Below are 7,732 nucleotides of genomic sequence, written 5' to 3'. Positions count from 1 at the left end.
CCCACACCTCTTTGTCTCAGCCTTCCTTTAGAGTATGTTCCATGTTTCCATATTTCACTTATGTTTGTCTTGGTGCACCTCATCCACTATTGTTGTTTGTGTATTGTCTGTGTGCACTGTCAAAATCATACAGTAAACCTGATCTATAGGGAGTGGCCCGCCATAATACCTCGAGTTCCATCTTTTCTTTCTCTATCTTTTCTGCCCTGATTGTTCATGATATCCAAGGTCAGGTTTCCTCTCCACGTCACTCACCCAGCAAAGCTATTATTATCAGCTTGCTCAGCAACTTCTAACCTCTATTTATGCCCTGTATAGTGCACGCTACACAACCCGTAATAACCCGTTTAGCATACAACTGCGAATGCAAGCTTTCTGCAGTCCAATAGTTAGATATTTGCTAGATAAAGAGAAAGCCAACAGTGTGAGATGCACATCTGCTAATGATGACTAGACTGAAATGATTAGAATTTGCAATGACTTTATTAATTCAGGGGCAGAAAAGGTTTGTTTCGTGTCTGCTCAGTTTGATGCCATGCTATGCTTACTGTGTCTGTCCTGTTCTTGATTTGCTTTATAGGCATCTACACCCCAGCATCTTCTTACTGGCCTCTTCTATCTCCATACAAATAATGACTTAACAGTTTCAAATAGCATGTGATGCATATGCTAAATTCCAAAGCTCCATTGTATTTGTGTCTCTACAGGACAGAACTCCACCACTGCATGCCCACTGGGTCAAAGATATTGTGACACGCTTACAATTAGAGGAGCAGAGATAACATAGTCAGGGCTCCATTAGCAATTACTACATAGTATGGCAGCTTTTCTTGGAGTTTTTCAGGAATCTCCCGTGTGTCTGCCTAAAAGCCTTGCCCCCAATTCTATTTTTAAATGTTTTTTTTTTGTATAGAAATTGTACAGCCATTGTTGCATATATACAGTACATACACACACATTTTTTTATATATCCTGTATCTATATGAAAATCCCCCCCTCACCCTTGTAGGGTGGTTCTGTGTCCTCTAGCTCGGGTCCTCTACCAGAGGCCTGGGAACTTGAGGGTTCCACATAGTGTCTTAACTGTTCCTTGGACTGCGCTCTTCTGGACTGAGGTTTCAGGTTTTGGTCTTGGAATCTGCTGGAACCGCTCTCCCAGTTTGGGGGTCACCGCCCTGAATGCCCCTACTACCACAGGGACTGTGTCAGCCTTGACCTCCACATCCATTTTAGCTGATCTTTTAACCCCTGATACTTCTCAACCATCTCGTGTTCCTTCTTCCTGATGTTGGCACCCCTCAGGATGAGCTGCTCAGTAAATGCTTCAGACAGCTGAAACCCAATGAGACTGAGGAGGAAGAGTTGCAGACGTGGACGGACAAGCCCCTACATGGCGTGTAAAACCCCCAGATTGAGGATGTGGCTGATATCAAGAAGACGTACCAATGGCTGGAACATGCTGGAGTGAAAGACAGCACAGAGACACTCATCATGGCAGCACAAGAGCAGGCCCTAAACACAAGAGCCACAGAAGCCAAGGTCTACCACACCAAACCAGACCCAAGGTGCAGGCTTTGTAAGGATGCTCCTGACACAGTCCAACACATAGTAGCGGTGTAAGATGGTAGCCGTAAAAGCATACATAGAGAGTCACAACCAAGTGGCAAATAGTGTACAGAAACATCTGTACCCACTATTGACTGAGAGTACCCAAATTCCAAGTGGACATACCAGCAAAAGTGGTTGATAACTACAGGGCTAAGGTCATGTGGGACTTCAGCTTCCAGACTGACAAACAGCTACTGGCGAACCAACGGGACATAGTAGTGGTGGACAAACAGCAGAGAAGGGCAGTGGTGATAGATGTGGCAATACCAGCTAACGCCAACATCAGCAATTGCTGGAGCAACTCTCCCAGTTTGGGGGTCACCACCCCGAATGCTCCTACTACCACGGGGACCACATCAGCCTTGACCTTCCACATCTTCTGCCCTCGTCCATGTGTGTAATCAAATTTCCCTGGTTCCCTAGCAACTGATGTGGACCTTGCTGACCCGGGAGACATCCAATCCAAGCCGGTATGACTCTATCATTAATTTACCATTGAGAAATTTTGCAAATACATGAAAATAAAAGGGCTTATTGAAGGGACCCTGGCAGACTCATAATTATGTTATTCCACAGTAAATAGATTAAAAAGATATCTGCATTCTCCTAACTTTTAAAGATTATTGATTTTTCTGTGCTAGGCACCTACTGTCTGTTTGAGTTTTGTGTTTCTACTTCTAAGTCAGACAGCTGTAATATACAGGCATTTCCAATATCTGGACCATGATGTTCATTTTGCTTCCACTGAATTTAAACGTAAATGTCAAGGACTATCTTTCATGCTGCTCAGTGACATTCAGTGACGGAGCTTCATGAGAGGATGAAGCCAGAGGTTGGAGCAGGCACCTCGCTCTTCCCACTCTGTCTGCCTCTTGTTTTATTAGTGTAATATGTGTTTTGGCCTTGATCCAGAGCAGGGAAGAGCAGCAATAATACGATTATGAGTGAGCCCAAACTTCATCACCTGTCTGCTGCACTACCATGGGAGATCAACTGATGAGGTGATGTATAGCTTAGCATGACATGGGGAGCGTGGTCAGGTGTGAGAAAATGACATTTATTTAGTTTATTATTGAACTTGAAGCCAATTGTAGACTGTGCTTGCCTTTTTGTGCTTCTTCAAGTCTCTGTTTGAGGGGTGTGCACTGTATGTGTGTGTGTTTTTGTGTGTGACAGGGCATTTCAATCAGAAATTTTATCATTAGCATGTTCAAATTTGCAGATTTATCCTTCATTCTCATTTTTAAACTTTTCACACAAGCTCAATCGTAATTTCTTGCTGTCATTGCCAGGCTGTCAAATATGACATCACCTGGTCGTTTTATCTAAGAGCACATCGACACTCCTTCAATAATAGCTTGACTTAAATCTCCCTCGCCCCTCATGCTTTCATGCTGTTGTGCATACCACTCCACTTCCCTGGGTCTTTGCAGATTCAGCGCGTTCACTTCATCTGCCCCATAAGTCTAAGCATAGTCCTCAGCCCTCACCACCACCAGCAGTGTCTGGAATCCATGGGGGATTCATCAGATGGTACTCAGGGAAGCCCTTCAATTAGATAAATCTCCCTGTAGATTCTAACTGCCAAAGACTTTCTGTCAACTATGATCATTATAATCTGATCTTTAATAAACATTCATCTCTTTTCACTTGTCTCTCCTAATACACCAGTTGAAGTCAAATTTGAGGAGTGGCTTAGGCAACCCGATGAAATGTTGATTCAGAAAAAAAACCAATAATATAGAGAGAAAGAAGATAAAAGAACTACTTGGATATGATGTTTCAGCTGAGGATCAACCCAGAAGGCAAAATGCAGTGTGTGAGGATGAGAGAACACCAGTGTCAGCTGTGATGACAATATTGTGACAAAAGCAATGACAGTGGCGGTGGAATAGATTGTATCACAAAAACACCTCCTTGACCTTGTTGATATTGGTCTGTGTCACTCTGGCTTACTATCTACTCTATAGTAATGAATTAAGTGACGCCCACATTTAACATTGTCTCAGAAAAAGTCAGGAAGTAGAGCAAAACAAGCAGCTGGGAAATCAAAAGAGAGAGGGGGGTGTATTGACAGATGTTCAATTTACTTTTTAAGTCTAAATTGGTATATTAAACTTGGTCTATCATTGACAGATGAGAAGCAGGTGGAAAGCCCAACTCAAAATATGAAGCTTTGTCTTAAGGAAAAGATCTTAGAAGGAATATTTCTGGGGTTGTAATGTTTGTTTGTTTTCTTTAATTACAATCGAAGGAATGACAAAAGAAAAATGAGAATTTAAAGGGCAAAACTTTTATTGAATATAAGATAACCATTGATTATGTTACAAATGAAACATTACAGCAATAATAATATACAATACGGTAATAAGGTAAGATAGTCCTTTATTTGTCTCAAGACTGGGAAATTCATAATAATAACAATAGAAATCACACTCAGGCAGTAATGAAGTACTATGTCTTCTCTCTAGACTTGCTGACAGTGGCAGTTGTCCAGCCACTGCTCCGCTGATGGCTGCTCCTTCATTCAAGATTAGGATGGTGAACTGGACGGTATGATGGATGATGGAAGCAAATATTTGAAAAAGAGTCTTTAATACTCTTGTATATTGATAACTGAATGGAAATCTCTCTCTTTTTAATTCTTAATATCAAACTAATAATGAAGAGGCTGATGTAGTTGTGTCAGATGCCAGAAGACTCAAATGCAGAATTACAGGACAGAGACAGGGTGAGGGCAGAACAGAGGCTTTACTGAAGGAGTACACGCCAATCTGGAAATCAGAGAAAACGTTGCCAAAAACACAACAGAGGCTCGTCAGGTGCAGGTAAAACGAGGCAAAATACATGGGCTGGATGTGAGTGTGAATGGTTGTCTGTCTATATGTGTTGGCCCTGCAATGGACTGGTGACCCATCCAGGTTGTACCCCACCTCACGCCTGAAGGCTGCTGGGATAGACTCCACCCCCCACCCCCCGCAACCCTAACAGGGTAAACAGATAAAAATGGATGGATGCTGACTGACTGCTGATCAGATGAGTGAGTGCAGGAGGGTGGGAATTAAGAGGAGCAGGAAACTTCAGAGTCCATGACAAGTTGAGCTTACCTTTGCTCATTGGCAATCTTTTCTTCTTGCGGAGAAGCGAGGGTGCAGATTCATTATCATTACAGCAGTTTGATTAAAAAATGAGAGGACCTGATCTGGTCTTGTGTGTCTGCTTTTCTAAACAGATATTAACCCAAATTACTGTAATGTTATTGAACTTTGACCTATTTTTTCCCAGCTACAGTATCTCGAACTGGGAGTGAAATATTTTGAGTGGCTATGTTTTGTTTAAAAGGGCATTAAAGATTTAATATATAATAAATATCAGGGATTATGATTTCAGTCTTAAATGTAGAAGGGTCATGCTACTTATTTTACTGTGTACATGCGTTGCTGGTAGCTGGGGTATGTAATTGATCATATCTACTGAAGCAATACTGGTCACAGCACAAATCTACAAAATTATTGAATAAATGACAAACTGAGGGGTGGACTCAAAAGATAGAAAATGGAAGTTTAATTAGATTTGAATGGTCCTTCATGCTTAGCTGCCATGGTCGTCACCTTTGTGAAATGGCATCTCACCATTTTATAATTTACAAGACACTTCAACTATACTTTGGGGCTTTTGGGAAAAAAATATGTAAATGGTAAGAAACCCATGTCTGTTTTTTCTCAAGTGTTTATACTGTATTATTGACTCCTCCAGTTGCCTTGTGATTCTGCACAGTTAGTAAATATTTATCAGACAAAAACAATTACCTGATTTTAACATCTCTCTCATTCAGCAAGCTGACACTGCCTTTGAGGAAAGAAGAAGCTGACATTTGAATCAGCATCGAAGTAAGTCTAGCTGGTGGAGTGGAGGGTACAGCTCCTCCTTTCTGCTGTATGTGTGTATGCGCTGTTGTGTGTGTGTGTCAGGACCAATCGGTGGGATGCAGCTCTGAAGAATGCGCAATGTTTCCTCCATTTAAGTGCTGGACCTGTGTGAAAGGGGAGAGGAGGTGCAGACACAGAAGATGAAACAGGAGTTGAAAGGAGGAGAAGAGAAAGACGTCACAATCTGAGAGGAGAGGAGGACAGACATAGTGGTGACATTTCAAGACAGAAAATAATGAACCAGACTCAACAATGTAAGGTTATTAAGTGAAAAGAACATTCATAACATTGAGAAGATGAAATTGAATTCTCCCTAACAATATCTGTATGATTTCCCATCATTTTTAATTGGAGAGCTGCCACATCAGTGTGGCACAACTATGATCCGGTAAAACTGCTCGCCTTCTAAATGAATGTGCTGGCTATGCGTATCCATAGTAGTCACCTTCATTTATAGTTTATTGCACTAAGTTAACAAAATCTGAACACAAAAATGACTGTATCCCCGATACTATAAATAGGTATGTAACACATGCATAATAAAAAAAAAAAATCTATCTCATATCCTCATCTAATATTTGTTCTCATGATGGATATGGAGTTCATAGTTGTACAGATATGATGAATGTCAGGAAACACAGGATATGCACTGTAGGATCCTGGCGATATCCAGTTGTGGTGCTTCCTGTCCATGCAGTAACAACATTGAATCCTACCATTAACAACTGCCAAGTATTCAAGTTCTTTAACTCTTATCAGCTTGACTGTAACGACACGCGTGTCGTGTCCTGAATTCGCAATCCTCTCTCTATCACATCTCATCAGCAGGTTTTACAAATAGACAACGGCTTTGTTATTTTCTGCAGTGTCAAAATACATTAAAATTCCACCACCAAAATCCTATCCTCCATATTTTGCAAGGACACATGAATATTTACTGTCTAATATCTAACAAACAGCCGGAGTGTTGTCCTCTAGAGTCAAGGGCTTTAGTTAATAAATAAAGGGCAATACACATGCATTTATTGGAGATATTAAATCCTCTAAATCAATTTGTTCAATTCTAACACACAAGCACAGCACTGGTAGATTCTTTGGGCTCAGTACTTACTTTGCTTCTTTCTCGTCTGTAGAACAGCTTGGAAATACACATATATGCTTTGGTAGTGTTGTGGATTAATTTCTAATTGAACAAGACATTTTTCTTTCATTGAGCTGCACTAGCACCGCAGTGCTGAGGCCAATCTCTCTTCCCCTTAATCACCCTTCTCCCTCAGAGCACCACCTTGTTTTCTGTTGGTCATTCATTTTGTGGGAGTTCACTCTTGCCCGCCAGAGCAAAAATCAATACGGTCCAAGCTGGGCTCAGTGGATCAACATGGCTGTTTATAGCAGGTTCGCTCTAGCTGATCATAGATTTGATGTTTTTTTTTTGGATAAATTTCTGCATTCAATTTTTCCTTAATATTTATCTATTCATCGATAGTTTCAACCTTTCAAAATCAAACACGTAAGAGAGATGAGGAGGGAACCCATCATTGCTGTGTGAGGTGAGATACACAGCCAGTTAACCTGCATTTGTAGAAGTACACACTTTTTACACATCTCTCCAATGAAAAAAGAGAGATTTCATAATCTATGCTCACTGACGTGATCCAGACAGACATGAGATCCCCACTAGAAGACCCAAACTCACAGTTTCCCTGTTAACAATTTGCCTAATGCCCTGGGTGCCTCCCCCAATTTTAACTACATCCACAGTCATCCACATCATCACATCTACATTCCCATGCACAACACGCACCCTGCACCCATGTTGGGATGGAGGGGCAGCTGGGGCGGGGAGTGGGTCCAGTGCTGCCTCCTTTGCTAACTGTACCATTGCAGGCCTGGGGGCCTGGCCGGTGCTCTTGGGGGGGGGGGGCTGGTCCTCCTCCTGGTGTGGTGGTTGGGTTGGGGTTGGTCGCGGGCCCTGCTGTTGTGTGGTGGATTGCTTGCTGGCGGTTTCACTAAGTCTGAGCTGCCCTGGACCGTATCAGCATCTATGGAGTACTCAGCCCCTGTATGGAGGAAGATGAGGGTATGATTGTTTTGTCCGGGGGTGGCGGTGCTGGGCGTGCGTGCCTTTGGCTCACCCCGGCAGGCGGGCTGGGCCTCTCGGGGGAGTGGGGGGTCCTGGCTGGCTGGCTGGTGGT

The 7,732-nt window shown here is 42.4% G+C and overlaps 1 long non-coding RNA gene across 1 annotated transcript; it reads left to right on the top strand.

Moving 5' to 3' along the window:
* The first annotated feature begins 4,080 nt into the window (after window positions 1-4,080).
* LOC147257055 (uncharacterized) lies at window positions 4,081-6,016 on the top strand. The gene is made up of 3 exons (XR_015117449.1): window positions 4,081-4,161; window positions 5,444-5,498; window positions 5,634-6,016. It is a non-coding gene; the product is annotated as an uncharacterized LOC147257055 (long non-coding RNA).
* The last annotated feature ends 1,716 nt before the right edge of the window (window positions 6,017-7,732 follow it).

The sequence above is a fragment of the Aulostomus chinensis genome, chromosome 8 (genome assembly GCF_037954235.1).
Source record: "Aulostomus chinensis isolate RoL2024-O1b breed Wild chromosome 8, RoL_Achi_v1.0, whole genome shotgun sequence".
Classification (NCBI taxonomy): Eukaryota; Metazoa; Chordata; class Actinopteri; order Syngnathiformes; family Aulostomidae; genus Aulostomus; species Aulostomus chinensis.
This window is presented reverse-complemented; position numbering and strand designations above follow the sequence as displayed.